The following is a 25073-nucleotide window of genomic DNA, read 5'->3' as shown; positions in this document are numbered from 1 at the left end:
ACAGGAAGGACGACTCGTCCATCACGCGTCCAGCTGTGACCGTGTCCACAGCAGAGTGTCACCAAGGCTTCATGCTAACACGCACACATGAAGCTAATACCACCACGAGCAGCTGCTCAGTGGATTTGGAGGAGAAATGTCTGCAGCTTCTCACAGGCAGTATGCAGAACGTGGACCTCCACAAAGACTGTGGAGACCTCGTCCCAGACTCAAAACCAACACTTGTCTGCACAAAACTTCTCACACGTTCCCGTCACAAGTGTCTTCTAAGTGAAGCTACCAGGTTCAGGTCCAGCTCTGTTTATCTGGGGCTGCAGCAGATGATCCATCCTCACAAAGCAACACAGACACCAGATATGCAAACACAGCATCATCCAACACAACCAAGAGATCCAAAGAGTTTTCTCTGCATTTCTGTGGCTGCTGGAACGAAGCTGTTTGAAACCTTGTTGTTCTGCACTTTGGGACCTGAAGAGGAAACTGAACCTCTGTGCAGAGGGTTCAACTCTGAGGATTCCTGTTCAGTTTTTTTATTTCACACGGCAAAACTTGACAACTTTATGATAAATGTACAACTTCAATGTGAAGAATTCATTTTTTTCTCTTGTTTGTTTGAAGCTGCTTCCTGTTGGCTTCAGCTGTTTGGAGTTTCCATTTTCTAAACTTCTACATTCTGAACCTTCTTCAGCTCTGAACAGATGATGAAACACTGAATGATTTCAAGCACTTTGTCTAATAAACTTACATCTTTCATTCTTTATACAGATTGATGGACTGTAGTTTGTCAGAGATCAGCTGTGATTATCTGGCAGCAGCACTGAAGTCCAACCCCTCGTATCCCAGAGTGCTGGACCTGAGTGGAACCTACAACAACCTGCAGGATTCAGGAGTGAAGCAGCTGTGTGATCTTCTGGAGAATCCACGATGTCGATTTGAAACTCTGAGGTCAGTCACATGTTTTAGTTGTGCTGAGATGAATATGATGTGAAAGTTGTGCTGACACTGTGGATCAGTAGGCCCACAGACCTCTATACAGGAAGTCTGGTTCAGCTCTGTGTAGAACTTCTGATCCCTGATCCTCTGAGTCTGACTCAGTAGATAATGCAGAGTTCTGAGCTGATGTGGGTGAGCGGACTCAGGCAGCCTGACAGAGTTGATGTCCAGGTCTTCCCTGCTTGTCCTGATACACATAAACATGAGTATCCTTGCAGGTCAGATCTCATCAGTCACAGCTGTTAGTGCAGCTCTCCTCTAGATTGTAGTGCTTGTTAAACTAGGATGATTTTAGGAGCCTGGACCGCAGATCCAAGGGAAGTTATGACTTGGAAAGACTAAACCAACCTATTAGAGGTGTTTGCACTAACATAGAGAAATACTCAGATTTACACCTTTAGTGTCTCACAAAGGGTTAAAAAGTGAATGTGCACAGAGAGGTTGGTGGTGAGACGGGCACTTCCAGCACTGTAGATGTGTTCCAGCTCAGTGTTCATGGAAATAATCCGGAGAGCAGGATTCCTTGATGAATGTCACATCTTCTTAAAGTTATAATCCACAGGGAAAACTGTGAAACTGTCGATCTGATATCTACTCAGCCAATCAGGTGTTTGATCTCCAGCCCCACCTTATTATCAGTTTCTCTCTTTCACATCTGAATTATCTTCACTTCACATTTCAGTCAGTTCAGATTTCATTAGCACGTTCACTTTAGCTTAATCCATTTTAATCCAAACACCTTTGTCTTTAAACTCTGTCAGTCACAGTATATCCAGTACAATCCTCTTCTTCACTGAGTCACACATTCAGAGATCAGAGTGTCCTGTGTGCTCTCATTCACTCACACTCACTCTCATATGGCTGAAGTCTGTTTGTACGCAGGCTAACCTCAAGAAATCACATGATAGGGTGGGGCTGGGTTTCACAATGAGCTCTCCGCAACCTTGGCTGATTGTGACCTACACCCATTTTCACACCTTGGCTCGTGTGATTAGGTAGAGGATCAACAGGGGGGTTCATGACCCCCTTGGCGAACTCTCCCACAGGGCTTAAATCTGGGACTCTCCACCATTTGACCCTAGAAATAAAGAAGCTTCTTGGCTGAGAGGTGAAACGTCTTCAAGAAACTTAAAGAAGTCCAGATGCCTTTTTTTCTAAGCTCTTTAGATGATGAGAACCTTCACAGACACCTCATCAGTGGGACTCTCAGAGCTACCAGCCCTTTGCTACAATCACAAAGCTCTTCATTGAAATCAATGATATCAAAGCTGGAATCCAATGAGTCCAAGTCTTCTGCTGATTCAGCATCACATTCATCTTTGCTCCTTGTTCTGCATCCCCACCATGGACTTCATTCCTTTCCAAGCCAGCCTTGAGTCTCCTTTATTCAGCTCATCCTCTGCTTTACTTTTACACCTGATTTTAGCTGCTTTATCTCTCTTTCAACAAGTTTCTGTGCTTCAATCTTTTTCTTCTCTCCCTCATAACAAGACAGCTTCTTCTGCCTGAGAACATGTTGGAGTGATTTACTAATCCAGGGCTGCTTATTGGGGAAAATACTTCCTGTTTCCAAAGTAATCCCCATTTTTCCCAGAAAGAAATGTAAGTAGAAATAAATGATCTAAGTGAGAACATGAGCCTTTAAAAAGGCTCTTCTGAGGCTGCTGCCAGTGGTCAAAGCCTCCAACAAAGCTCTGTAAGTAAATCTGTGATCATAGCTTTAGTTTTTAAATGTTTATCCTAGTTAACACAGATCAGGTGGAACAACTCAAATCAAATATCAAAGATATTAAGTGGTCATTGGTACTCAGTTTGTTCAATACTGAATACATTGGAGCACAAATTGTCCACATTTCTGAAATATTTCTGTGTGTAACTGTTACCAATTTAGACCTGGCTGTGGTTGTTATCTAAGTGATAATCATCAATTCTACTAAAACAAATACAAAATAAAGAAGTTTGACACATTTTGTTGATATCAAAAGCACACTGAACAATTCAGTGTTGTTTTACTGCTGTTCTCTCTTCTTCTCCTCTGATTCTCTCCACATGTTGCTCTGCATCAGTGCTCAGTTTCCTGACAAAAACAAGATTAAATATTGCTAAATATAATAGTATCTCATTACACGTCAACATAAGTGTTTTATTTTTGTAATTGTTTATCTGTTATTTTTCAGACTGAGTCACTGTGACCTGTCAGAGAGAAGCTGTGAAGCTCTGGCCTCAGGTCTCAGCTCTCAGATCTCTAACCTGAGACAGCTGGACCTGAGTAACATCAACCTGAAGGATTCAGGCGTGAAGCTTCTGTCTGAAGGACTGAAGAGTCCACACTGTACACTGGAAACTCTCAGGTGAGATCAAGCATGTTTCTTTCATCAACTGACAGAATTAGCAGATTAATAATAAGGCAGCCCTCTAATAAGAGGAGAAGTGGAGGTGTTTTGAAGGGCAACATACTCTTATGTTAACAAGACAGGAAGTAGTTCCTGGGAACTGCTTCCTTTGTTATTGTCTAAGTAGAAACATGATGGTAGTGATGAGTTTGCAGAGGTGAATCCACAGCACACAACACAACAATGCTGCTGCGTGCTGAAAGCAGACTTCTCACAGATTCTGAGACTGCAGGTTTCATCACTGTCCAACCAAAATTCACTGAACCAGCAGTAAATGAACGTCCAAAACTACGCTTCATGTTTAAAAAACAGATGATCAGGGGGATTTGTGTTTACATCTTTGTTGTGTAATCTGTTCACCTGCTGTTTCAGCTGTTTGGTGGTTGTTGAGATGGTTTTGTGACCTTTTAGCTGAGATTCTGACATTTCTGTAGATACCACACATGTCTAATTACTTTGTATAGCATGAATGGCCATAACGAGGTTTTTAACAGTAAGAAAAGTTGTAAAACTTAAGAAAATATAGTTAAAAGTCCAAAACCTTCTACGTCTGGTGGCTTGTGGTAAGGAGCAGATCAAACGAGTAAAGAATTACGTTATAATTATAAATGGCTTCAACAGCACATTCAGGTCTGTGAGACTCATTCAGACACTGAGCCGTGGCTCTGTGCTACAGGCACATATTTCTGCATCTCTGCCATTCAGACACACTTTATATATAGTTTATTTTATGTAGTATTCAATGCTGAACTGTACATTTAGTCTTTTTAAAGGCAGCAATTTGTATTCAGTGTTTTCATAAAAGCCTTATTTTTATCCATTTACTGCTATTAGGAAGAACACGTGAGGTTTAAGACCTGGACCAGTTTGAAACCTTTTGTCCTCCACAATGAAAATGGGTGGAAATAAAAATGGGTCTCACTTTAGCCAGCTCCTAATTTTATCAGTCCTACTCTCAGCGTCTCCTGTATATCTCCTATATAAATGTTGCACTCAGCTTTGTGGTCTCCAGTATCACTGACATGCAGCCAGATGCTGCTCGTTTTGCCTTTTCACTCTTTCCTGACACGCTTGCATTTCAGTACAGCTCCCATTTCTCTGTGTACCTGGTCTCTACCACTACCCTGCTGTCTATGGGACATGTCTTCTTTCACATAATGGTATGATCCCAGTCTGTCTCCTAAAGTGTTTGGCCACATGGTTTGCTCATCAGAATAACATCTCAGCCGTGCTCACATTGATTATCAGCAAGCCTGAAAATTCATCAATATTTGACACATGAAATTATCTCGAGGGCTGGATTTGGCCCACGGGCCATATGTTTGACACCCCTGGTTTACACAGTTTGGTATTCAATGTACGAGTTAGCTCTCAGCTAACTAGCAGACAAGCTAACTGCTGGGACTGCGTCTTTCTAACCAGAGCGTCAGACACTCAGACTGGTTTTCTTTGTGGATGATGATGTGTTCTCACACTGATCCTTCATGCTGATGCTGCCATCCACCCACTGCTCCTGGACTCCTCATCATCATCTCCATCAGCCTTCACAATACTCCACCTTCATCAGCTTCATGTTCAGGAGCCTGGATGGACAGTAATTCTTTCCATGGGTTATGGTGGGACATTGAGAGCTGGAGTCAAACAGCAGTGAGAAATGAAAGACTGATTCTATTTAGTCTTGTGATGCGCAGCTTTGTTCAGAGCATTAAGGCCCAGCAAAGATTACTGAGGTCACAGAGTCACTGATGAAACCTGTGTGCTCATAGAAACTGAAACCAGATGAACCAGAATAGAAGGACATTAAAATGAAGTGTCAGCTACACAAAGGCAAAGCTGTTCAGTTGTTGGTGTGAGTTATTTAAATGGAGGATGGAGTCAGACTTTAAGCTGCTGGACTCAGTCACTATATCCTGTTCTCCTCATAGAACCTGGATACACAGACTCACCTGTGACACAGGGACACACAGTGTGGCTACACACACATTAGAAAGTGGATCAGTCACACTTGTACAATCATTTGTTGTGCTGGGAAACCATGAACACTTTGAATCACCATTAATGGCTTTGTTACAGCAACATTCAATCATGAGTTCAAAGTAGTGTATTGTGTCCTTATGTTAATAGTACTGCAGTATGAGAAGTAGTGGTGCAACGGATCACGGTTGATCCGAAATCCGAACCGATCCCTCTCCACGGTTCGGTACGCACGTGATCCGAAGATTCGAAAAAGAAAAAAAAAGTATGTGTATGGTGCGCCTGGTCAGTCTGTCAAGCGGTAGTTATGGTCAGCGCTAGTGGTCCAAGTAGCGGAGCAGAGGAGTTACGGCATTTAAGCAGCCCTTTGCTGCCCAGTCCGACCGGGCTAAAGCTAAAAGCTAATGGGGTGTTTAGCTGCAGATGGGAAGCTGTCCTCTGTTGTGCAAAACAAGGGGTTTAAACTGTGATGAACGTGCTTGAGCCACGCTATGATATCTCGTTGCGCGTCCACTTCAGTGACAAGATCGTTCCAAGCATGTATGAGCAGGAGAAGTTTAAAGTTATGGCTGAGCTGTCCCAGGCTATGGAATGCCAGGACTGCCATAATGAATTAATTAAATACACCATTAAATAATTAATTAAATGTGTCAATAATTAATTAAATGTGTCAATAATTAATTAAAATGTGAAATACATAAATAATTAATTAAATGTGTCAATAATTAATTAATTACATGTGTCATAACTATTTATTTAATTAATTAATTCCAATTTTAATTAATTATTGCCACATTTAATTAATTATTTAATGGTGTATTTAATTAATTCATTATGGCAATCCTGGCGTTCCATACCAGGCATCTTCTGTTGCTCTAACTACAAATGGGTGGAGCTCCAGGGCAACGGAAAGCCACGTGACCGTGACCGCTCGTTATATCACAGCGGAGTGGTAGCTACAAAGCCCTGCACTGCCCTGTAGATTACATTAGATTAGATGAAACTTTATTTATCCCTCGGGTGGGTTCCTCCGGGAAATTCAGTTTCCAGTAGCACAGCACCGACAGAAGTTGCAGAATGTGAGCAGAAATATACCAAATATACACATTTATAAATACAGAGAATACAAAAGGGATAAATAGGAATAAGAATACAAGGGAACGGCACATTTTAAGTATTGTGAGTCTATTACACCGCTGGATATTAACAAAAACTATTGCACAGTGAAAAGGCACAACAGCTACTTGTTCCCCCCTCCTCTGTCCCCGTTTCCCCTCCAGCGAGGAGTTAAACAGTTTGATGGTGTGTGGGACAAAGGACTTTTTAAGTCTGCTGGTCCTTGACTTTGGGAAAAGTAACCTGTCACTGAACAGACTCCTCTGGTTGTTTATGGCCATGTGCAGAGGATGCAGAGGCTGCCCAGCATGGTCCATAATGTCCATATTGCACCTTAATTTGTTTTTATATAAATACGTGGAATGATTCTTCAGTTGAATGTTTTTTAATAGGAAAAAAATACTTAAATAAGTAAACGGCGAGTAGAATTTTTGTCTTTTTTTCTATTTTTGCTGATCCGAAAATTGATCCGATCCGTGACTTTAAAACCGTGATCCGATCCGAACCGTGAGATTTTTGATCAATTGCACCACTAATGAGAAGTGCAACATTCAGTGTGCAGAAACAAATCAGGTGCTTTCTAACAGCAGTGTTCCCTTTAACACAGCAGCAGTTCAAATATTTCTGTCAGTCTGAGCTGAAACATGAATCTAATCAAATATCAAATCAAAGTTCTTTGTCTCTGCCAGGACGTCAACATCTGATCTAGTTTTTTACAAAGTTCCCCTCAGAGTCCAGAGCCACCAACATACCTTTGACCAACAACAAGTGAACATTTATAAATGTGTGTTTTCAGAACAGGAAGCAGCAGAACTATTGTTCTGTTATCAGGCAGCAGCACAAACACTCATCAGCTCATTTACTGTGCAGGACTTTGAGTGTGTGAAGTGTGTGTTTGTGCTGGATTTCCTTTGGAGAATCTCAGTCAGAAACAAGACAAAGAAAAACTCTTTCAATAGTCCAGGTTGAGTTGACAACATGAACTGCATTTATCTTCCTCTGACTTGACATGTTCTTCCTCCTCTGCACCGAGCCAGCTGCTAAGACACAAGCTCATTGACATTTTCTGATGATAAAGAAACTCTCTTCTTCTGTACAATATGAGCAGCAACAGAGAACAAGCTTTCACAGGTACAGATGTTGCAGCTGTGGCCAAGTACATGTGCTGCATGTTTGGAGCAGCACTCTAATGGACAGGCCTCTGTACTGATGGTGGGCTCTGCTCTGTATCCACCACACTGTTCTCAGCTGAGTCTTCCTCCTGTTCACACTCTGATGAAGCACCAATAGGGCAACTTTTTCTCTGGTGGCTCGGATGTTGTTGCTTCCACAGGTTTCCCTCCAACAACCCTCTGTTCCTTCAGTAAGGTCAGTAAGATCTGGGTAAACACTTGAGCTCCTTGAATCTGGCTCCAGTGCAGCAGCAGCTTTCACATATACAATGTTGGCATTTTGCTTGCGTGTCTCCAGGTCTGGTCTGAATGTAGACTTGAATTTGACCACGTAGGCGGAGTCATCATCTGAGCTCTCCATCACCTGAGAGAGACGACAAATCACAGAATCACAGAGCATGAAACCAACTTTTCTCCTCCCAGAAGTTCAGTCACAGACCTGCAACAGAAACAAGAATCAAAGATTCAAATGATGCAGAGCATTCATGTCCTTATATACACAAACATGTCCTCTACATATTCATGCTGTATTTACACACACATACAGAGGCTGTTTGTCTCTCACACACAGACAGGACACTGAGAAATACATCATGTTAAATATACCTGCAGGGTTCCAGCTGTGCATGTTGTCCCTGTTAGCTGTGATTGCCATGGCAACCTTGGTGTTGTGCGCGATGCAGGGACGTGTTCAAAGGCAGACGTCTGGCAGCAGCATCATATTTGATGCACTCTCTGTACTGAGTGTGCTGACTTTATTTCAAATGTCCCACTGCTGTGCAACATGAATCACATGTTCAGCACGTTTCTCTAACTCCCAGGTAACCATGGTTACCCAGCCACGTCCAGTAGTCTCCAGAGAGACCAACAGCAGGTTCATGTTGTAACGCCGTGGCTTTCGTAGTCTCTCCTTTTTCTACAGCTCATGTGTTCTTCTTGTGATGCTGCGTCTTGAGGCTCATACATGCCGTCATTTGTTGATCCTAAGAACGTTCCTCAGACCGACTTCTTCAACAACACTAATCAGCCTGCAGTTTGTAGCTACTCACTTCACTGTGGCGTTTGTTAGCTTGTCTTTCTTTGGTTTATCTAGACTCCTCCCACCAGCTGAATCTGCGTAGTCTGCCCAAGCCTCCCACCTCTGTTTGTTTGGGTTTGTTTGCTGCCATCAACAGTGTGTAATGGATTTAAGTGATTCTTCAGACTTGAAGTACTCCGACGATAAAAAACTCAACTTTGCTTCCAGATAACTTTAGTTGTATCAACACTGCCTCCTGGAACAGTTTAAAATGAACATGTCAAAGATCTGTACCTGTCTCCATGTTTCTGTCCCCGCCCCTTTCTTTCTGTCCTGGGTCATGTGAGCGCTGCAGTAGTATTAGGCCCACCCTCAATGCTCTCATTGGCTGAGACGCATAATGACGCCCATTTCAAGCCAGCACTGGTCAACATCCCTCCTGTGACCCATGGCTTTATATTCAGAGCCAGTGAGCACTTTCACAATAATCATGATTTTAGAAACTGTGATTAAAATAATTGCTGACGTTAATCAATTAATGAGTTAACGAGATAATAACAGGTTAAGTTGCCCTAATAATTAGACTTTGGTGACAAACTGATGTGATCTCCATGTTTCCTTTGTTGGACTGTGGGCGAGTGTCAGAACTGAATGTACTGAGTAACATGTAGAGTTTAAATATGTGTCAGTTCCAGTTTTAGAGCTCTAAAGTGCAGCTATCATGTTAGGAATATGTTAGGAATAGACAGTAACACTGAGGTCAAATCTTTATTTTACCACTCGCTGCATTCTTGATGTTCATGAATTCAGCAGGTTCATGATTGTCTGCAGCATTAATCTCATATTTCCATCTAAAGTGTTGAATTTGACTGTTTGATGTTCTTTGTGATCTCTGGCACCAGTTCATCTGTAGGCTGAGCTCAGTCCATCCATTTAGTGAAATGATGTTTAAAGCTCTCCTTGTTCTGTGAGCGTGCACAGATCCTGAAGCAGAAAGCCTGGGTTAACAGAGAAATGATCATCACTGTGATGATGCTCATCATCTCTGACTGGGATTTGAGGTTTTGTCAAAGCAGCAAAGAAAGCCTGGCTGTGTTGGACTGGGTGTGGAAGCAGCTCCCAGTTTGAGTTCAGGAGACAGACACCCTCTCTACTTTGAAGATCAGCTGTGTTAAGGGTCCGAAATTGAGGACGAGAGTAAAACAATGATAGTCCAGAAAAGGCCGTTCAAACAATTGATTTTAATGAATACACGCAGCGTGGGGAGATGTAAACTGGAAACCATCAGTTGTAAATCCCCAACCAAAAATACACTTCAGATTGCTTTTATAACATCAGGGTATTATGACGCCCCCTCATGCGTTTACAAGCACATAATTTGCATGTACAGAACATTATTTGGCTCTTCTACAGACACTGATCAATCTTAAGAGATAACTGCAGAGACAGGAGTTCCCCTTTCTGGCATCCATCCAAATATGGTGGTGAGGTCCCCATGGACTTGTCCTCCTCTTTGCGTCACCTGTTGCTAGGCAAACTCAAATGCAACAAGAAGCTGACTACATTCAGGCCTTTGCTCAGCCACTATTTTACTGTAACAAAATACTCAGCATATAAGCTTTTAAGATTATAGATTTAACTCAACGATTTAAAGTGGTTATAACTGCACCTGTAATAAATATGTTAATATTTGATTATGATAACCCCTGTAATACAAATTATAACATAATGCCAGCAACTTCAATAAACACTTGAATAAAATGATAATTAATGCAATGATAAAGATGATGGTTATGTAAAATAATCCCTATAATTCCACAATTCCCTCTCTTGACGTCTTCCAAAGACGTCACATTCCCAGGTCCACTACCTTCGCTCTGACCCTCTCTAGTCGTCCCCTGACTCAGCAAACCAGACAATAATCTCACGACATCTAGGTGGTCCAGTAATAAAACGCCAGCTCCCACTTGAAAACACTTCATGCTTAAGTGGTCTCTGCTCCTTTCCTGGGTCCCTCTCTAGTGGAAATCTAGTGGAATGGACCCTCGTCATCAATCACTAAGTAAACTAAATTGGCGCAGGTCTCAAATAAGAAGCAGAAGACACTTGGGCCCTCGCTCAGGCCTGCTACTAGATTTATGTGTATTGTAAGCATGCATGCAATTAACCTGCTATGTTCCCATCTTCCCTCAACATGTATCACCTGGACACTCTCACCAGTGAAGCTTAAAACCCTCTTGGATAGAACATCAACTCTAAACAAGCACAGATATGCAATGTGTATAAAATGAACTAAACCTGTGAATAGAATGAATGTGATGACAAACATATTCAATGCAATATGAACCCTGTAAACAATATTACTGATAAACAATGTTTCCTTATTATTTTGTCATAAAATAAATCAAACAAATAACTTAAGCTGTGTGACGGCACCTTGCGTTTACGCCAGGCTGTGAGCTGCCCTAAATCTACTTGCTACACCCCCTTTTTCACCTAGTTTAATTTTTTCAATCCTAGTTTAAACTATTCCTGACTTCCCTCAGTGCACACTGTAAAGTGTAAAAGATACAATTAGCTTTCTCCTGGTAAAAGGTCCTACATTATTTTCTCAACCTTTGGAAACCTCCTCTATCGAGTTAACCCATTTCATTTTTCAGACTTAGGCCTGATTTCTTCGCCCCCTTTAACGGGTAGCGCATATCCGGTCTGAACACTGTGTTTGGGCAATTTACGAATTGTTGCAGGATTTCTATGTTATGTAAATTTCCTCTCATCCCTTTTATGCTTCCATTATAACCTGTGTCTAACAAGCTTTTGACCTTTTTTGTAACATAAACAACTAGGTGTATTTGTGCTCTGTTTTTCTCCTTTCTCTGGTTGGTTCCGTTCGGTCTGGGGCTTCCAGGATTCTCGCCCCCCTAAGTCGCTGTGGTCCTGAAATCTTCTCCTGTAAAAGATAGAAAACAAAAACCTCTCTCTGCTCCACCTCACTAATCTATTGTGTTCATCCAATGTTCCTTTAATTATTCAAACTTGGTTCACAATATCATGTTCTGGGCTTTATCCTTTTTATTAACTTTACTTAATCTCAATACTCTTTATGTGTGTGAGCAATACTTTTAGTTTTATTAAACACACCCCGGGTAAAATATACACCATCCCCATGTCAGCCTAACTCTCCGCTAGAAAGCACGCTTCAGAATTTCTATCAGGATTTACACCTCTTTTTGCTTCAAGCATATACCTAACATGCAAAAATTACTGTTAATGCCAGTTACACAAGTTTCCATTATTTACAACATTTTGTTTCACCCGTCTCACCCTCACATGTTTCCTGTTCACTTATTACATACTTATCTTTAACACCGTCTGCCTCACTAGTTGCTAAGCAGAAACAAAGCACCATGTGTTCCACCTTTGCCCTATAAACTAAATCTATGTCATGTTTGTGTCTGTAAGCATGTTTTGCATTCATTCATTACACTCCACGCCATCCCTGCAAGTTAAGAGCTATACAGTTAAAAGCTACAGGCCTTTGGCCTCGCCTATTTTAAATCAAGCAGGGGAGTTTCATTTTACTTTAAAAATAACTCTATTTAAAAATAACAATTTCTGCCTCAGTTTTACCATATCTAAATTATCAACAACCCCAAAAGTCATATAATGATCCTAGAACCCATCTCAAATTACCTCTTAAATTCCCCCTTTATATTTGGACACACCAAATGTGTCCAAATAAATAAAAACTCAAAAAACTCAAAATGCATCACCCGGGGTTAAGAAATTAAAGGAAAAAGGTTAGTCATATCATCTCTCAGAACAGCTCAGCAATCCTCCTCTCCGGTGGATCTGCTCCGGCCCTGAAAACCTGTGCTTAAGGAATAAAATCAATTTAATCATCATGTCAAATCTTCTCAAAGTCCTTGCTCCATGCAAAAGTCTGGATCCTTAGAATTTCCTGGAAACAAAACCTATACTTTATATTTCATACTCAACTCTCCCCCTTTATGATCCAATCTGTGTTACAACAAAGAAAACTTAAAACAGAACAGTTATCAATCATGTGTTTCTTCAGTTAATGGTAGCATGAGTTATATCAAACAATGTTTCCCTTTTAGCATTTAGCATTTTATAATGTAATAACATAATCCAACCCCAGTAAATAAAACAAAAATTCCCTCCAAGCAAACATCAGCATCCCCAGAATTAAGTCTTCCACTTGTCCTGCTCATGGCAAAAGCAAAACAAAGCATCCCCTTTCTTTTCCTCACATGGTAAATTGTCTGTCCACATTTACTCGTTCCCACCTTAGTCCAGTCATTCACATTCACTCACATGCATTCACACATGATATTTTTTGCTGATCTGCAGCCTTCCGGGCACGTCATCAGATGCTCCACATCAGCAAAATGAGCTCAATCATTTGTTTTATTTCGTTTTTCCTTTTTAGGAAAATAGTTCTCTATACTTTTGACTGGATTGACTCGCTGCAATCCTTACTTGGTAATTTGTCCGCGCCGTCAGTTCACTCTCTTCCAGGCCTGCTTAGAGCAAAAATGAAAAAAGAGAGCTGATTATTAGCTCATCAAAGTACAAAACAAAATCACCTGACAGGTTTTTTTCTAAGTGCACTGTTATAAAAACTATGGGCCCTTTTAGACATGTCCATGTTTATCAAAACTCCCTCTAAAATGAAAAACAACAGCCCCACAAAATTTCAAACAATCTTAAATTTCACCCATTCAACCCACTGAAAACCTTGTCCAAACTGCACCGTTTTACACACAACAATGGTCCCTTTACCACAATGTATCTTCACCATACTTAGATTCAGCCTAAAATATAAACACGTTATAACAATGTGTCAACACTAAATTATAAATTTCCTGTCCAAATCTACACCTCTGAACAGTCTACTTTGCTTCCTTTCCTCAAGGCCTCAATCACACACACACAGCAAGCTCCTCTGTCGTCACTCACTCGAGCTAATTTGCATAGTGACTCACAGCTCAACAGCCAACTTGACAAGAGAAATACATGTTTAAACTTATCATATTATTCAATTATTTTCATTTTCTTTCTATACTAATCACTTACTTTGATCAATCAGTGCAAGAGCACTCCTAAGTCACCCTTTTAAAAACTGCTTTAATAGTTTTCTTGTGTTTTTCCATCTATTTTAAATCTTTCCATCAATTTTATTAACCATTCACACCATTCTCTCACTCATACAAGCAGCAAGCAGATCTTCATTGCATATGCTTATGTTCTTAGCCAGGTTTTAAATCAATATCTCTATGCATTAAGCTTTGATTAGACAAGCTTCATGAGCTTGTCTTTGTACGGTTAATACATTTTCTGTTTGTGTGTGGTATTTTGCATCTATGGCTTCGCAATCTGTCAGACACCTTTCCAATTCTCCAGTTAAGCAGTCAGTTTTCTTTTTCCCCAAATTACTAACCCTCTGTTTTGATTTCCCACCTTAAATAAAGCACTCCTAGTCTTCAGCCAGGAGCTAGGGCCTGTTTTCCAGGTTCATGGACACATGATTCTGTGAACAATTCAACCAGAAACTTGCCTTAACTTATCCAGTGATGTTAACTTCTAACTTTCTTCCGACTGCTGCTGTGGAGAGTTGGTACGGTTCTGCTTTACCCCTGAAAATAACAAAACTAAGACATTTTCATTATTACCACAAGTACTTAAATGACCCATTTCTCTGTCTCTAGTCAGAAATACCAATTATGCCATGCATGTAAGCGTGTTCTTCCTTGCATTTTACGTTAATTGAGTGTAAACTGCTTCTTCATTAAATTAATTCATTGAGTTTCTCATTGCATTTCTATGTATTCATGTTAATGTACACTACGTGTCAGCTGTTTCTTCATTGCATCCTATATGTTCATATTTAATTTATGCATTTCACCACTGAGCTTTAGATTCAAACTATCTCACTTCTGATTCATTTCAAAAATATCTCACATGTAACAATTTGTATGTGTGTTTTCTATTCATTAAGGTAATGACAATTATTTCTTTCATTATTCTTACCTTTTCTAATGTTTACCTCTTTGTTATGCTATGGTGGACATCCCTAAACAATTCATGAGTTCAGGTTTCAATTTTTAATCCAATTATATCCTATATTCTCGCAGTCAAACTCGTCCAGCTTCATCTCTCACTGGTCCTCTCTGCACAATGTCCTGTTCGTGCTTCAAAGCTCCAGCAAACACAGTCTCAACTCAGCTGCTGTCTTCTTCTCTGTTTCTTTACAGTCTTTCTTTCAGATTAAGTCCCAGCATGGCAAAATATCACTCAATGTCCAGTGCTCTTCCACAATTCTTTATCCCACTGTTCAACTGCCCAGCCTGTATTTTCACAGTACATCTTGCATTACTCTTACATGCTGCTGCTGGTCGTCAGTCGTCATCAGTGTTAATGGATCAGTGGCACTGTCGTTTGCCTGCTGTATTCAAGTCCACGATGTTCTATCGGTCTTCATCAGGCGATTGACTGTCCTTTGAACTTCTTCTCCGCTTCAGGGACAAAGTGAGAGATCCAGCCGCACAATTTCGAGCCAAAAACTGGCTTATTCTCCCAATTCTTTTAATCTACTTTTCTGCTGCTGAACTCAAGGTTCCAACGTTGAGAGACGCCCACCTGTATTGACACACTAGAGCATACAATTAGTATTATATTCATTTTTTTATCTTAAAACCTCGATTTGCTTCATCTTCTTAGAATTTAACTCTGTCTATTTCTCTGGGTGCTCCCCTGACATCATCAGTCACACACACACCTTCCTCTTACACACACAGGAGCACAGTATTTCCTGTTTCTCTTTCCTGTTTCTACAAATTAATCAAACACTTGTTTTTTCATATTTACAGTCTACAAACCCTCTTTTAGTTTTACTAGGTCTTGGTCTAAAAACAATACACCCTCTTCTCACACACACACTTTTAAATATACTAAGTTTTTGCATTTTTGTCAGTTTTTGTCACATCATTCGCACAATACTTTCATAATCATCTCACACCCACTGCCTTTTCTCTCAAACTTCTCCCTTTTTCACTCACTCAGACAAATCATTCAGAGAGATTCAAATCAAATACTGACAGCATTCACACAGTTAAAATCACTCAAAATACGCTTTCATACGAGTATCTTGGACATGCCTTCCATGATCAGAAAGAGCAAGTCAAAAAAAGAAAAAAGAAGACTGAAACCTCTCATCGTCTCACACACAACTTCTCACCACACACACATAACTGAAAAATAAAACACACCACCATTCATGGCTCAGAATATATACATCTATCAGAATTCAGTCACTTACTATACATCCACTACAGCAACTCAAAACTTTATTTATAACCCTCTAATAAACATAAATGGCGTCTTAAACACACGCATTCAACAATGTTTGCAGCAGTACTTGTGAAACCAACTGTGGTTTAAGCAGTTCACAGCTTCTTAATTTGCATTTTATTGCCTTCTAGGACATTCTAGTCTCTAATTCCTCTGTTTACATGTTATCTCCCGTTTGACACACACAAACACCACCAACACACACTCCCCCTAAAAACCCACAAAAAACTATCCCTAAAAACACACACAAAAACCCTTAAGAAACTTCATTCATTTATCTATTATTTTAAACCCTTAAGATGTTGTACTGTGTTTCCTCTGTGCCCGTTGCAACCTATATTAACATAAAGCCAAAATGTAAACAAGTCTGTCAAATCTAACTACTTATATATCATCGGACTAAAGGAAAAACCACTCACAGTCTTCTAAAGTTCTCCTTTGCCCAACAAACATCAAACAACTTACACCTATATGTATCACTCAAAGTCAACAATGCATTAGAAACCCCAACTGTAACTGTGTATATTATCTCAAACTGAAACGAAACCCATCTAGAAATCCTAGAACATCTTACTTGAACACACCAAAAGAGACATCACTCACAGACATCTTTATTAATGAAATTAGTTCAAAGTCAATTTCAGTCTTCAGACCCCAAATAACGGTCATAAGTATCAACATTTTATATGTCCCATCTTAAAACCCAGCAAACAGTCATACAGTCATGGCAAGAAATAAAAACTTTACTTACAATATTGTAATAAGCGTCTTAAACACAGCCATTCAGCAAAGTGTACGGTCTCTATCTAAACTTCCTAAAACTCCAGAGACCTTGCAGCTGCCTTATTTGCATTTTCACACACACACACACAGTCTAAAAATAATACCAGCCTGACTCACAGACTCAGACAAGTCTCTTAATATATTCACACAGACGTCTTTATAATTACAACTGCAGTATTAGGCCTGTTAAAACCTAGACAATTTAGACAATTTTAAGTTAACCCTCCAAGGGACAAACTCCAAGTTTTTTATTGTCAATTACCCAGTATCAGGTCCAACCTGTCTCTGGTCTAATCTCTAAAATCCCTAACTCAATTTAAAAGCGTCCAACGCCCAAGCTCCAAGCTTTACTACCCAAAAAAGCGCAAATACCGTTCCAAACGGTCAAGTGGTCCAACCACTAGTTATTTTGGAGATTCCCAAGTCCTCCCCGGTCACCAACCGTACTAACCCTATTCACGATAGGTCAAGGATAACCGTCGTCATCCAGGACGGAGCGTTAACTCCGAGAAAATGCGCTTCTTAGCAGTCCAACTGCCGTTCTACAGAAATTTGTAATACTTTGAAACAACAATCAACACCTCAGAACAAGTGTATGACCGACGCAGGTCCAACCTTATAACCAATTGGAAGTGTAAACCCCAAAACGCCCAATTACCTATTATTCTAAATTCTCTTTAGCAGTCCAACTGCTTTTCCTTTAATCAGTACTGTTACTTAACGTTCCATTATCATTACTTCAACTTCAATTCTCATGAGATTTTCACCAAAATCAAAACAGACATTTAACAGTAATTTCAGTGAGTAGACTTTTAATTTTGTCAGAACCAATTCAGCACTGTTTGGAAATAATTCAACAGGTAGTGCCTTACCTTTCAATAAGCCGGCTTATGTCCACTCACTTCGACCACTGACTCGTGTCTGCCTGTTTGAGCACCTTGGACCCTCTCAGTCTCAATCTCCAAGTGTCTCTCCCCTCAACCCAGGCCAATGCACCAAATGTTAAGGGTCCGAAATTGAGGACGAGAGTAAAACAATGATAGTCCAGAAAAGGCCGTTCAAACAATTGATTTTAATGAATACACGCAGCGTGGGGAGATGTAAACTGGAAACCATCAGTTGTAAATCCCCAACCAAAAATACACTTCAGATTGCTTTTATAACATCAGGGTATTATGACGCCCCCTCATGCGTTTACAAGCACATAATTTGCATGTACAGAACATTATTTGGCTCTTCTACAGACACTGATCAATCTTAAGAGATAACTGCAGAGACAGGAGTTCCCCTTTCTGGCATCCATCCAAATATGGTGGTGAGGTCCCCATGGACTTGTCCTCCTCTTTGCGTCACCTGTTGCTAGGCAAACTCAAATGCAACAAGAAGCTGACTACATTCAGGCCTTTGCTCAGCCACTATTTTACTGTAACAAAATACTCAGCATATAAGCTTTTAAGATTATAGATTTAACTCAACGATTTAAAGTGGTTATAACTGCACCTGTAATAAATATGTTAATATTTGATTATGATAACCCCTGTAATACAAATTATAACATAATGCCAGCAACTTCAATAAACACTTGAATAAAATGATAATTAATGCAATGATAAAGATGATGGTTATGTAAAATAATCCCATGAGTTCAGCAGGTTCATGATTGTCTGCAGCATTAATCTCATATTTCCATCTAAAGTGTTGAATTTGACTGTTTGATGTTCTTTATGATCTCTGGCACCAGTTCATCTGTAGGCTGAGCTCAGTCCATCCATTTAGTGAAATGATGTTTAAAGCTCTCCTTGTTCTGTGAGCGTGCACAGATCCTGAAGCAGAAAGCCTGGGTTAACAGAGAAATGATCATCACTGTGATGATGCTCATCATCTCTGACTGGGATTTGAGGTTTTGTCAAAGCAGCAAAGAAAGCCTGGCTGTGTTGGACTGGGTGTGGAAGCAGCTCCCAGTTTGAGTTCAGGAGACAGACACCCTCTCTACTTTGAAGATCAGCTGCAAACTTTCCTTTTTGATAAAGCTTATAGTTCCAGCTGGATCAGGTGACCCTGAACCATCCCTTAGTTATGCTGCTATAGGCTCAGGCTGTTGGTGGACTTCCCATGATGCTCTGCTTTCTTCTCCCCTCTTTTCACTCCTGATGCTTTTATATGTCACTACTGCATGTCCTTAACTTTTGTCTTCTCTCTCCTTAGTTTGTGTTTTGTTCTTGTCTCTCTGAGCTCATCTCTTCTCTTTCCCCTCACCCTGCAACCAGTCATGGTAGATGCTCCTCCTGGAGCCTGTTTTCACTGGGAGGATCTTTGTGTCAAAGGGACTTCTTCTTCCCACCATCACCAAGTGCTGCTCACAGTGGATTGTCTGATGGTTGGGGCTTTCTCTCTAATATTGGAGGCTGTTACCTTACACTGTTAAACAGCTTCAGATGACTGTTGTTGTCTGTTGGGTATTGTCACTTATAAAGTTACATTGAATGGATGTAAATGGATAGATGTTATTGTGACAAAGAGAAAACGATTGTTGACAGATAGATTGTTGTTTTGTGTGTCTGCAGTCTGTCAGGCTGTCTGATCACAGAGGAAGGCTGTACTTCTCTGGCCTCAGCTCTGAGCTCCAACCCCTCCCATCTGAGAGAGCTGGACCTGAGCTACAATCATCCAGGAGACTCAGGAATGAAGCTGCTGTCGGCTGGACTGAAGGAACCAGGCTGGAGGCTGGACACTCTCAGGTATGAAGAATGTCTGATAGAGGAGGAAGAGCTGGAAACATTTCCTGTGTCTTTCACTCACTTCCTGTTTGTTTCCTGCAGATGACACATGAACAATCACACATGCAGGAATATTTTCAGGGACAGACACACTAGTCTAGCTGGATAGTACGTGGATATTTATGTAGGGGGTCTCCAAGGAGTCTGTTTGCAGGAATATCTAGGTCACAGGTGTACCTGAGATAGATGCCAGTGTACCTAATAAAGTGTCAGCTAACATTTGGAAATGAAAGCTTAAATAATGACAAACTCTACATTCACAGCTGAATTCACAATAAATTTGTTCTCAAGTGCACATTTTTCTGTTATTGTTCTCAAACAACAGAATGAGAATGAAATATTGATTCTAACAGGGCCCATAAACAGCATTAGCTTAGCAGCATTAGCTTATCAGAGTTTCCATCATGGTCACACAAATCCTTAGCAGAGCAAAGTGGCCTAGTTAGCAATAGCTGCTCAAGTTGTATAAAGCAAGGGAAAACAGTATTAGCATTAGCTGCTAATGGCAGCTTACTTAGCATAAACTCTTCACATCTTTATAATGCGAGGGAAAGGAGTCACTCATGGAAGCCTATTTAACATTAATGTCTCACATCATTATAACACAAGAGAAAAGGGTATTAGCGTTAGCTACTAATGCTTATTCACCTCAAATTAGCTTTAGCTGCTAATGGTAGCCTACTTAGCATTAACTCTTCACTAATATAATGCTAATTCACATCAAATTAGCATTAGCTGCTCATATTGTTATAAGTAAAGAGAAAACGTTATTAGCATTAGCTGCTAATAATTATTCACCTCTAATTAGAATAAGCCGCTAAAAGCAGCCTACTTAGCATTAACTCCTCACATCGTTGTTACCCAACGGAAAAGAGTATTAATATTAGCTACTATCATTTTTAATAAGTAAGAGAAAACAGTGTTAGCATTATTGAATAATGCTAATTCACACTAAATTAGCGTTAGCTATTTACAACAGCATACTTAGAATTAGCCGCTCACATTGTTAAAAGGGAAGGGAAAACAATATTAGCATTAGCTGCTAATAATTATTCACCTAATTAGAGTTAGCCCCTAATGGCAGCCTACTTAGCATTAACTCCTGACATCGTTATAATGCAGGGAAAAAGGGTTACCATTATTGGATAATGCTAATTCACATCAAATTAGCAATAGTTAATAATGGTAGACTTTGTAACATTAGCTGCTGTCATTCTTACAAAGCAAAGGAAAACAATATGAGCATTAGCTGCTAATGCTGTTTCATCTAAAATTAGAATTAGCCACTAATGGCGTCCTATTTAGCAGTAACTCTTCACATCGCAGGGGAAAAGTTAAAATTGAATGAAAAAAAGTGTTCACATTACCTACTCATATTGTTAAAAAGTAAGAAAAAATATTGTTGGCATTAACGGACAATGCTAATTCACCTCAAATTAGTATTAGCTAATAACGGTAACCTACTTAGCATTAGCTGGTCACATTGTTATAAAGCAAGAAAATATGGTTGTCACTACCCGATCCGTACCGGAAACCCGATCGGTACCCCGCATGCGCGAAAGGTGTCTACTTCTGGTCGAAGCGTTTTACGATAGTTACGGGTCAGAGTATCTGTTAAGATGTTAAGAATAACAAGTATCTCTTAAAATGTTTCCGATAATGAAACATTTAATATAATGTAGACAAAAACAAAAAAATAAAAAGATAGTTATGGATCAGGACTCCCCGATCCTTACTGCGCATGTGCAAAGTCGGACCGTACAAATCGGGACTACCCGATCCGTACCGCGCATGTGCAGGGGTTTTCTTTTTCTTCTGTTTGTTTAATGGTAGTTTACTCCCCAGTGTACGAGGATACCGCCCCCTGCTGATGGAGCAAATGAACGCTATTGTAAACTGAATTAGTGTCATTACAAACGTGTGTTAAATTTGATTTAGTGATAGTCGAGTGTGTTTATGCTTGTCTGTGTGGAGAGGATTGATTGGAATAGTGATGATGATGTCCGCTATCACTGTCAATTGTCAATAAACACGTCATCTGGCTGATGAATCTTCACGTGACATATCACAAAGTCTGTATTATTAACTCTGTAATTAGGCACCATTCTTCTTATTTTACTGCGCTGTTGTTCAATCGGGAGACGCTCTCTGTTGAGGAGAAAAGCATGAATTTGTTTGTATACGGATTATCCATTGTTTAAATGTCCCGGTAGTCGAAAAGGAGGCAGAGCTGTTGAGAAATGCTAGGAGCTAACTGGGCGCTAACTGTATCATTCAAATATATTGAATGTCGCAATGTTGGCAAAGAGAGGAAGTGACGTAAGATTTGCGCATGCGGGGTACCAATCGGGTTTCCGGTACGGATCGGGTAGTGACAACGGTATTAGCATTAGCTGCCAATTCCTATTCACCTAAAATTAGCATTACCTGCTAATGGCAGTCTACTTAGCATTAACTCCTCACTAATATAATGCTAATTCACGTCAAATTAGCATTAGCTCCTAGCATCTGCCTACCTAGCACTAGCTGTTCACATTGTTAAAAGGGAAGAGAAAACGATATTAGCATTAGCTGTTAATAATTATTCACCCCTAATTAGAATTAGCTGCTAATGGCAGTATACTTAGCATTAACTCCTCACATTGTTATAATGTAAGGGAAAAGAATTAGCATTATCTAATAATGTTGACCTTGGCCCACTGGAAAAGTTCAGAACTCTGTTTGCTAAAGATTTAGGAGTGTTTCTCGATAGCTCTTTCTCATTTGTGAAACAGATAAATTCTGCTTTTAAAACCAGCTGTAAGGTTTGCTTAGAAATATTTACTCATATATGAGTTTTATAATCGATTGCATGATGATAGAGGTTCGATCCTTAGTAGTCTGTGAAGACTCTGTGTGCCTTCCAGAGTGCTCTGGCATGCACACACACCTTAAGGTCATGAGAGAGGTCGTACCTTCTCTTACTGATTTATGGTGTAGGAGGACACCTACTCTGTGTCTGGTTAAGTATAAGAGCCCTTTGTTAGGGGGACCGCTGGACTCTTAGCACCAGCTTTGGGGTCACAGGGTCACATCTGGAACACACACACACACACACACACACATACCTACACTATGCACAGACTGGTACTCTTTGTTCATACCTGTGTAAGACGTCACATGTTAATGAACTTATGCATATTCATGTAAGCTCAATAAAGAGCAGTGTTACGAGGGAGCAGACGAGAGCGACTGAGGTCAAGTGAAGGAACGGCGCTGTCACAGTTCTCTCCCTCATGAATTGTCTGGTTCCAGCGGTGGCTCTGTGCTAGACAACCCATCACCAGCTTTTCCAGCTGTTTCCACTGGTTACCAGTACGTGGTAGAATCCACTTCCAGATCTTGTTGTTTGTCTTTAAATCTCTGAGTGGATCGGCTCCATCTTATCTCTCTTTAACAAAATAATCCAAGTCGAGCCCTCAGGTCTGCAGATAAGCAGCTTCTGACCAGAACTAGCCGTAAAAACAGAGGTGAGCTTTATCGATGGCTGCAGCCAAACTCTGGAACAGTCGCCCTTCACATCAGGTCGTCACCAACACTCGACATGTTTAAAACCCGGTTGGAAACACATTTGTACTCTGTAGCTTTCAATTCTGACGAGTCTTTATAGTAATTACTGTGTATGTTTCCTATTTTATCTCTACTCTGTGCAGCACTTTGGCTCAAGCTGTTTTTAAATGTGCTGATAAATAAATGTAGATTTCTTTGAATCAAACAGTGGAGCCGAGCTTTGAGCTCAGTGTGTAACAGTGTGTGTGTGAGAGCCATGTAATGTCCATGTGTGCATGCTGACTGCTCTGACCCCTCCTCCTTTCAGGGCGGAGCCTGCTGGAGTCCGATGGTTGACACCAGGTCTGAGGAAGTGTAAGTGAGTTTTTAATGGGATTCATGAAAACAAAGCAGCACACATTCAACCATCTTCATCATGTCAGGAGTCATCATCAAAGTGTCAATCAATGAACAGATGATGGATCAATAACTGCAGCTGGATTGTGTTTGTTCTCTCCATCAGATTCCTGTCAACTCACAATCGACACAAACACAGTGCACACAAAGCTCCAACTGTCTGACAACAACAGGAAGGTGACACGTGTGGAGGAGGTTCAGTCATATCCTGATCATCCAGACAGATTTGATGTTTGGGCTCAGCTGCTGTGTAGAAATGGTCTGACTGGTCGCTGTTACTGGGAGGTCGAGTGGAGAGGATACGTTTATATATCAGTGAGTTACAGAAGCATCAGAAGGAAAGGAGGCAGTGGTGACTGTTGGTTTGGACACAATGATCAGTCCTGGAGTCTGAGCTGCACTGATGATGGTCCTCGTTCTGTCAGGCACAATAACAGACAAACACTCATATCCTCCTCCTCCTCCTCCTCCTCCTCTGTCTCTAACAGAGCAGCAGTGTATGTGGACTGTCCTGCTGGCACTCTGTCCTTCTACAGAGTCTCCTCTGACACTCTGATCCACCTCCACACCTTCAACACCACATTCACTCAAACTCTTTATCCTGGGTTTACAGTCTGTCCTGGTTCCTCAGTGTCCCTGTGCTGAGTGTAAAGAGTGTCTCCTGTTAGAGAAACACTCTGACTGTTGAACAGATAGTTCAGTCTGTACATGTCTGTCTCTTTCACTCACAAACACGTTTTCACATTCATGGATTCAATCAGTTGATGTTTGAAACTCTTCTCAATGATTCCTTGTAAACTTCTTCCTCTTCAGTCACAAACAAACAGGAAGTGATGTCACATGTGTTCCTGTCCACACAGCAGAATGAGTCTATTGCTGACAGTGATGTACAAACAGAGTGAGCATTTCTGAGGCCCAAATAAACTGAGTAGTTCACTGAATGAACACTGTGAGCTCAGTTCCTTCATCATTAGTATGGATTATATATGTATATGTATTATATTAGTATCATATATATCAGCTGCTGCTGGTTTCAGTCATGGTGCAAATGTGCTGTTTGTAAGGTTGTAAAGCTGCAGTCAGCTGAGACTGAAGAAGTCACCTGATCAGTGAGCAAACGTTTCTGAAAACGTCCAGATGAACAGAATCAACCTTTTGGGATCAGCCAGCAATGCAGCATCATTGTTGTTCAGGTTCAGAGGTTTGCAGGAATGAACTGATGACCAGAAACAGCTGCAGAGTCCAATCAAATACCAGCTGGAGTTCAGCTGCATTTGAAGAAGTCAAAGAAAAGTAAGGATGGCAAAGGGCGATGTTTTCTTCCAAAGAACTGAAAACATGGTCGACGCCTCATTAGAAGAATCATCTGGACATTTGTGAGGAACTCTAACCAAGAAAGCAACACAAGAAAGCAACGTCACACAGATCCAACAGACAGTTTCCATGACTGCAAGTGTTCAGTGTAAAAATGCTCCATTGCATTATTGCATCCTCTCACCACAGGAGGCGCTGTTGGCACCACTGATTG

General features: G+C 40.6%; 1 pseudogene; it reads left to right on the top strand.

Annotated features, from left to right (window-relative positions):
* The window catches only part of LOC109195247 (NACHT, LRR and PYD domains-containing protein 12-like), a 33855-nt pseudogene extending 9665 nt beyond the window's left edge, over positions 1-24190 (top strand).
* Positions 24191-25073: the final 883 nt, after the last annotated feature.

The sequence above is a fragment of the Oreochromis niloticus genome, linkage group LG3 (assembly GCF_001858045.2).
Source record: "Oreochromis niloticus isolate F11D_XX linkage group LG3, O_niloticus_UMD_NMBU, whole genome shotgun sequence".
In the NCBI taxonomy this organism is placed as follows: Eukaryota; Metazoa; Chordata; class Actinopteri; order Cichliformes; family Cichlidae; genus Oreochromis; species Oreochromis niloticus.
This window is presented reverse-complemented; position numbering and strand designations above follow the sequence as displayed.